This window comes from Thalassophryne amazonica, chromosome 23, assembly GCF_902500255.1.
Source record: "Thalassophryne amazonica chromosome 23, fThaAma1.1, whole genome shotgun sequence".
Lineage (NCBI taxonomy): Eukaryota > Metazoa > Chordata > Actinopteri > Batrachoidiformes > Batrachoididae > Thalassophryne > Thalassophryne amazonica.
In genome coordinates this window covers 12,075,182-12,083,836 of record NC_047125.1, presented here as the reverse complement: position 1 = coordinate 12,083,836, position 8,655 = coordinate 12,075,182, and the positions used below count along the sequence as shown (strand labels likewise).

Sequence of the window (8,655 nt, the reverse complement as noted above, 5' to 3'; positions counted from 1 at the left end):
ATATGCAAATATTGCCCTTTTGTGCTTGTCCCACACCCAGACTTTTGATCTTCAATGATAAAAATGAATGGTAAAGAAACGTTTTTTCTAATGTTTTAAAATATCTCTGAATAAAATATCAGTAAAATAATAAAAACATAATTGGGGTATTCAATGTCATACAACTGTTGAACAAAATGTAGTTGTCCCACACTATTGCTGTAATTTCCACCACAACACTGTAATGTCCCTTTAAACAGTTTGTATGAAAGATTGTTTGGGTAGTTTCTATGGAGATAAACAGTGACATCAGAGCACATGTATATAGCGCCAAATCACAACAAACAGTTGCCCCAAGGCGCTTTATATTGTAAAGCAATGGTGTGGTGGAAATTACATTTACAAGGCCAATAGTGCCCGTAGTCTAAGAATCACCCTTGTATGGGCATTAATACTGGTAGTAAGTCTCCCTCTGTAATGTACTGTAAATCATCTGTTCTTGTTGCACCAAGTGCCTTCAAAGTATCTTCTATTGACTTGATAACTTGATCAGGAAGATCCGGTAGCACTGCTGCTACGGCATCACTTAGCTTCTTTGGTATCTGTGATTCAGCCATATCTGTTAAGACACAAACAAGAGAATTCAGCACCTGGCCCACTGTAATAAAAGGATTTAGTGTGAAAAGAGACTGTGCTTCAAAGGGACAATCTGGCATCCATTTTGTATGTAATATGATAAAGGCCACATGTCAACCAGTTCACTAACAAGTCTGCATTCGAATCGTTCAGTGTCCTTTTTTTTTTACAGTGTACATGTGGTAGTGTGAAAGAAATTCACCATCATGCACTCTCATGAGAAAATGAAGTGCAAAATCACAAGAATGAGGATGATTTCACAAAACTCCACTGAATCATCATTCTTAGTGACAACAAATTGGCCCTTCTTGTAAATTATCCCATGATACTGCACATTAACATGAACGGTTGTATTTATTTCAGTGAAGCCAAAATGGAGGATTGTGTCTTTAACTTGCTCACTGTATGGTGAGCCATCTTTTATTTGCAAGGCTGGTGGACTCACTGACCCTGCAGAAAGAAAGGCCTAAAGCATCTGATGCCTCTCTGAAAGAGTCAAACACAGATTTTTGAAATTCTTCAGATGCCTTGTACATCTTTTGAAGTAACTGTGTTTGCTCTCAAACCGCATAGTCCATAGCCTGATGAGTGGGCCAAATTTCAAGATCAGTCCTGGATAATGCCGCAAATAATAGTGTTTAGGTCTCAAGTTGATATCTGGAAATAGTGCCTTCCTGGTTTCCAAATATTCTTGGATGAGTACATCCAGATAAGCAACCTGACCTATGGAAATTTGCTGAGCACAAATCAGGTCAACAATGTCCTTAAGCTGCAAAATTAACTGCCATACATTATCTTGGAAGTCCTGCACTTTGTCTGCAATTATAAGAGGCAACAGTCTCAAGAAGTTCCAATTTTGGGCAGCATGTCCACTCAGTTTTAGTGTTTGAGGACCGACCTCACAAGGTTTGGAGCAAGCATCTGTTGCTTTGTATTCAAACTGCTTGATTCGTCTGTTCAAAATTGTATAGGTGAACCGTTTCTTTTTGTTGATGAAGTACTTGAGGTAAAGAGCAACATCGTATGAGAGGACACCCTCAAAGATGTCATGACCGAGACAGGGGGGCAGGCCAGGTGAACAAACGTCAAAGTATTGAATACCGACCTGAACTTTATCCCTTGTACTTGCGAGGCATCCTCTGTCTCCAGCTGTTCGACAGCAGATCTGTACCTTTCTGGAGTCCACTGCAGTCCACAGATGTTAGGATCAGCACCCTGAAATTCAGTTCGAGAAATCAGACAATATCTGCAGAAGTACTCAAATGAACTGAAATTTTCTATGAAACCGCCAATTGTGTGAGAGCCTAGGTTGTCTCCAGCAATGCAGTAGAGAGCTCCCTTTACCTTAAGTTCATCTCCCATTGTTATCCCATTTTCCTCCAGTTGTTTCAGATCAGTAAGCAGTTCAGAAAAAACCTTGGCATGACCAAATTCCTTAAAATCTTTCTCTCTACACAACAAAACCAGCTGCATGTGGTAACATGTTGAGTAGAGAGAAGTACACAGCCAAAACCCTGTGCTTCTTTTTTGCAGAACCTAATGGGTTCACAACTTCGAACGCATCCTGGTATAAAACCAGCTTGAGACAGTTTGGATTTTCCTGAAAAAATGTGTTAGACATAAACACCTTACCATCACAACTGTCAGAGAGAACATCTGTTTTGGAAACATCATTAGGATTCACTGACATGAGGCCCTGTCAAAAACTGGACTCCAGCATACCCTTTAAAGTGTGGAGCACAGGAATATAATAGGCACACCTCTCTGTCCTGTTTTCATCTCTGCCCAACAACACTTTTTGGGGCTCCACATATTTGAACATGTCTTTAAAGCACTGGGCTCTTGAGTAAGCAGTTCTCATGGGCCCTGTGTGGCAAGCTGTAAACAAGTCAGATTGTTTAATTGTGTCATGGATTTTTACAATCTCTTCATCTAAAGCTGACATATCTTTTAGAAGTAAGTTAAGTTGATTCAAAGTATATGTCTGTCCCAGCTTGTGTATACGAGGTCTGTCAATAAAGTATAGGTCCTTTTTATTTTTTTCAAGAACTATATGGATTTCATTCATATGTTTTTACGTCAGACATGCTTGAACCCTCGTGCGCATGCGTGAGTTTTTCCACGCCTGTCGGTGACGTCATTCGCCTGTGAGCACTCCTTGTGGGAGGAGTCGTCCAGCCCCTCGTCGGAATTCCTTTGTCTGAGAAGTTGCTGAGAGACTGGCGCTTTGTTTGATCAAAATGTTTTCTAAACCTGTGAGACACATCGAAGTGGACACGGTTCGAAAAATTAAGCTGGTTTTCAGTGAAAATTTTAACGGCTGATGAGAGATTTTGAGGTGATACTGTCGCTTTAAGGACTTCCCACGGTGCGAGACGTCGCGCAGCGCTCTCAGGCGCCGTCGTCAGCCTGTTTCAAGCTGAAAACCTCCACATTTCAGGCTCTATTGATCCAGGACGTCGTGAGAGAACAGAGAAGTTTCAGAAGAAGTCGGTTTCAGCATTTTATCCGGATATTCCACTGTTAAAGGAGATTTTTTTAATGAAAGACGTGCGGACGGATTGCAGCGTCGGCTCGCAGCCGCCGCGACGCTTCGTCACAGGAAAAACACCTCTTTTGGAAGCCTTAAGGACAAGTTGGAACATGCCCAGCTGTTAATTTCTCATATACTCACTCCACTGAAAGCCATCAAAAGCCGCCTGGATTTTACAAATGGTTATCAACACGGAGGTGTTTTTCCTGTGCCACCGCGCTGGCTGCGTCCCGACGCGCGGAACCGTCCGCACGTCTTTCATTAAAAAAATCTCCTTTAACAGTGGAATATCCGGATAAAATGCTGAAACCGACTTCTTCTGAAACTTCTCTGTTCTCTCACGACATCCTGGATCAATAGATCCTGAAATGTGGAGGTTTTCAGCTTGAAACAGGCTGACGACGGCGCCTGAGAGCGCTGCGCGACGTCTCGCACCGTGGGAAGTCCTTAAAGCGACAGAATCACCTCAAAATCTCTCATCAGCCGTTAAAATTTTCACCGAAAACCAGCTTAATTTTTCGAACCGTGTCCACTTCAATGTGTCTCACAGGTTTAGAAAAAATTTTGATCAAACAAAGCGCCAGTCTCTCAGCAACTTCTCAGACAAAGGAATTCCGACGAGGGGCTGGACGACTCCTCCCACAAGGAGTGCTCACAGGCGAATGACGTCACCGACAGGCATGGAAAAACTCACGCATGCGCACGAGGGTTCAAGCATGTCTGACGTAAAAACATATGAATGAAATCCATATAGTTTTTGAAAAAAATAAAAAGGACCTATACTTTGACAGCCCTCGTATTCTGTATTTCTTCAACAATGTTTTGAATGGTAGACACTGGAAGAAGATGTCCCTGTAGTTTTATGTAAAACATACATATATTTCGCAGATACAGGTCACTGAAATTAGACCCATCCCCAACAATGTATTCAGCATCTGACACATTGGCAGCTCCCTGTGTGGTTGCACTTGTAGTGGGACTCACACTGTGTATCTCTGATTGATGGACAAATCACATTTTCTGACCAATGTCTGTGCTTTCTGGACATGTGAGAGGTAAAAGATGTTTTTGCAGCGAACACACTTTTGCATCCTCTCACTGGGCAAGCTACATGACGCCCTTCTGCTATGTGCTCCTTTAAGTGAGCAACCAACGATTTAGTTCCCTCACACTGATGTTCACAAAGTGAGATGGTGCATGTTAATGGCGTTAAAGTCGTATCCTGAGTAGCTGTTGGTGTACTGTTGTGGTGGCGATAAAAGTGCGACTTTAAAGCTGCATATCCAGAAAAGACCTGCTTACAACTTGTTCCAACACATTTGAAAACACGTCGGGGTTCATTGCGGTGCAGTTTGCAATGCAAAACATATGCTTTTACCGACGGAACGTTTTCTCCACATACGTTACAAAATACATATTACATAATCAAAGAAACACGTTTATATCTACAACGCGAGCAATGTGGTTAGCTAACCAGAGGCTTCAGCAGACTGACGCCGCGTTAGCTTGATGCTAGGTGGCTAAACACACACCGCATTTTCTGAAAGCAGTCAAACTGAAGGGTACGTACCGAAGTGAAGACAGGTTCTGGCTGGAAAACTCTAAAAAGTCCAGACCGCTGATAAAGCTCCTCCGGTGATGACCATGAACTTGAACGGTTGAAGTCCGAAACAAAAAACCAAACCGAACCGGAGCGTATCAGAGGTTAACAGACGGGAGTCAGATGCGATGCACTGATTTGCCCGCTTGAATTTCAGGCGCGTTGTCAAAGAACAGTCTGTAGAAAGAACTGTAAGGGAAATAAGACTTCTACTCAGTTTTGAGATGCTTTTAAATTTAGTGAGATGTTTTTAAATCATTCAAATGGTTTTCTTTATATAAGCTGAATGTGCCTCTGGGTGGTAACTAAAGAGGGACATACTGTAGGACTATAGGCAGAGCAGACAGATTAATGTTTAAATTTTTTTGTTTTTATATTTTTTACATAAAAATGTAAGTGATCAGAACACCAAACATTTCACTTTAAATAAATACATAAACCTGGCAAAATGTATGGAAACTACTGATTGAGCAACTATTTCTCTATTGTTACAATGCTAATTGACATTGTATTTTATATGGTTGGAAAGCCTGTTTATTCACCTTAGTGATGTTGCAGTGGCAATTCTAAAGTCTGTTGGGGCCCCTCGGTCCAGGGTTAATCACCACTATATTATAAATAACCTGACATCTACAAAAAATTGCAAAATGTATGCATATTTTATTGGGGTCAACCCTATGTTCCCACAACCCTATGTTCCCACATTTCTCATATTTCTAAGACCGTGCTTACATGAAGGGAAAGCACAGATATTTCCATGCGGTTTGGCCTCTCATTTACACGAGATAAGTGGCAAACCCCTAATTACCAAGGGTAGGAATGTAGGAACTGTGGGAACATAGGGCTTAATTTAGTATTTTTTTTAGAAAGCTGGGAACATAAGGCTGTGGGAATATAGCCACGCTCCCATTTTAATTCCAAAAGTTCATATGAGAGTTATTTTCAAGATATGCATTTAAACATTTTAAAACATTTAAAAGCACGATTTTTTTTCCTTAGGACAGAAATTGTTAATGTAATTCATTGTAAAAAACAACAAGAATTAGCATTGTACATTTTCAGTTTCAGTTTATTATGGCATAGTTCTCCCATCAGCACAATGGTCTAGTCGAATAGTACAATAGTAGTTACAAACTGCATTCTTTACGAGAAATGAATGTAAAAACTGTTAAAAATATAACAGCATTTTCCATTATCAGCATAACAGTGTATTTAACATTTTAGATTTTTAGCTTGACATAAAGCTGTCAGAAATATTAAAGCATATGCCTTTTATTAACACAAAAGTAATAGTGTGTGAAATAAATGCAAAAATTGTCATGTTACTTGTTATAAATATCACAGCATGTTTCTGTGATCAGCACAACAGTACGTACATTTAACTGTGAAATACTATATTCTTTTCAAGAAATAAATGCAAAATTCATGGTATTGAATGTTATACATATTACGGCATTTTTCCATTAAAAAAAAAAAACTGTGCAAGAGTAGGGAAATGTAGTTTTTCAAGAGAAAAAATGTAAAAAAATACATTTTTTTGCTGATTAACGTATTTACAGTGATTCAGTGTTATATAAACACTATCAAACTGTTCTGGAGATTTACAGATTTTTACTGTTACGATTCACAGTTATTCACTGCAAAATTTACCAACAGTTTTTACAGTGTAGATATGATATAATGCAGCTATAATACGATACATATCATTATACAACTATCAGGATTCGATACATATTATACAACCCTTTCAGAGTGGCCTTTTATTCTGGGCAGTCTAAGGCACACCTGTGCACTAATCATGGTGTCTAATCAGCATCTTGATATGGCACACCTGTGAGGTGGGATGGATTATCTCAGCAAAGGAGAAGTGCTCACTATCACAGATTTAGACTGGTTTGTGAACAATATTTAAGGGAAATGGTGATATTGTGTACGTGGAAATAGTTTTAGATCTTTGAGTTCATCTCATACAAAATGGGAGCAAAACCAAAAGTGTTGCATTTATATTTTTGTTGAGTGTATGATACAGCTTTCCGGATTTGAAACATATTATACAACTATCAGGATACTATACATATCATTATACAACTATCACGATTTGATGCATCTGATACAACTGGCAGGATTTTTAACAAACAGATTGTTTTCAGTTTTAGAAGTGTTTATTTCTCTTTAGCCTTTAAGTAATATACCAAAAAAAGCTGTTAGCAAGTAGCGTCACCAGGAAGTGATGTCACCATGCTAACCTCTGCAAAATGTCTTGTAAATACATTCCAAGTTATTTGGTTGCAAAAACAGCATGTTCAGTTTTAGAAGTGGTCGTTTCTTGCACTTTTACGTTGCTCCACCGCGACGCGCGGAACTCCTCCGCATGTCTGTCTCAATGTGCCGAAAAAGTGCTGATGTCCATGTCTTTTCACAATTCCTGTGCTAGTCAGATGACATACCGGATCAAGACAGCGTCCAGTTTAGAAATGAACGGCACATTCCACTGTTACAGGAATTTTTGTCATGAAAGAGGAGCGGAATTCCGCACGTCGCGGTGGAGCCGCATGGCGCAAAGCAACGCCGTGATGAAGCCTCACAGGACATGTTCGGTCATGTCCAGCTCATGCACAATTTCTCGGATAATCACACGACTGAAAAGCAACTGGAAGCCGTCTGAGCCACCTGAAAGCCGTGCTGAGACCAACACGGAGGTGGTTTTGTGCCGCATTATGAACGGCTCCGTGGCGCGTCCCTCCGCTTTTCTTTCCATGAAAAAAACTCCTGTAACAGTGGAATGTGTCAAAAAAGTGCTGATGTCCATGCCTTCTGCCTTTTTATGAAAGTCAGACGACGTCCCAGATCAACAAAGCCTTCACATTGGAAATTATCTGGTTGTTTCAGTGGGGCTTGAGCCTGTCGATCGGCGCTCAGAGCACGGCACACTCTCAGCAGTTGTGGGCGGTCTTTAAACCGTCTGGATCACTCCTTAATCTGTGTAATCCCCATAAAATCGTCCCTGAAAGTCATTAATTTTCCAAACGGTGTCTGCCTGGAGGTCTCTCAGTTTCTGGATAACAAATTGATGCAGCAAAGCTCCAAATCGTTCAGACATTTATTCGCAATAAAAAAACGACGAGGGGGTGGACCAGTGCTCACACAAAGCCTGCTCACAGGCGAATGATGCAACCGACAGGCTTGAAAAAACTCACGCATGCGCACGAAGGTTCAAGCTTGGCTGATGCAATCACACGTGATTCAAATCCATATGATTTGTATGAGAAACATAAACACACAATGAAGTGGTTTTGAAGAGACCAGCGACTAATGTCATGGTGCAGCTCTACTCTGATTGGCTGTCACCCGTGTCACTTACAAACAAAACGGAGCAGATTGAAACAGAAAGTGACATTTTAACCTCTTCAAATACATCAAGGTTCACCATCTCTGAACTTGTCCAAGATCTGTGTCCCAGGAATGTTCCCTGTGAATTTCAAGAGCCTGGCAGTAATAGGACTGGACTTATGTTGAGCACAGAGAGACGGATGGACAAGAAGCTGTTGCAATACTTAATGGCCATATTTGATGACCTTGGGTAAAAATGGTTTGGGTTATACTCTGAAACATACAGTATATGGACCAACTACACTACGCTAGAATGAGAAATATGTGATAGATGCTACACTCACACATTCACTCAATCAAGAATCAATGACAAATAGGAACATGGTTGAGAATTCAAAACTGGCAGTCAAATAAATGCATATTCCTGCAGTCAGGCTTTTTCACTTCAGTGCCTTTCTGTCTGCTTAGTTGTGTATTTACATTTCAACACACAGGAACTCATTAATTAAAGAGGCGACCAAAGTTCGCTGCCGGAATTACATTGGGTCCGATACGCCCCACAAACCATTTCCATTTG

General features: G+C 40.6%; 1 long non-coding RNA gene across 1 annotated transcript; it reads right to left on the bottom strand.

Moving 5' to 3' along the window:
- Nucleotides 1-335: 335 nt before the first annotated feature.
- On the bottom strand, nt 336-4,852 carry LOC117505207. The gene is made up of 3 exons (XR_004559047.1): nt 4,719-4,852; nt 1,721-1,830; nt 336-598 (listed from the first exon to the last, which is right to left on the bottom strand). It is a non-coding gene; the product is annotated as an uncharacterized LOC117505207 (long non-coding RNA).
- Nucleotides 4,853-8,655: the final 3,803 nt, after the last annotated feature.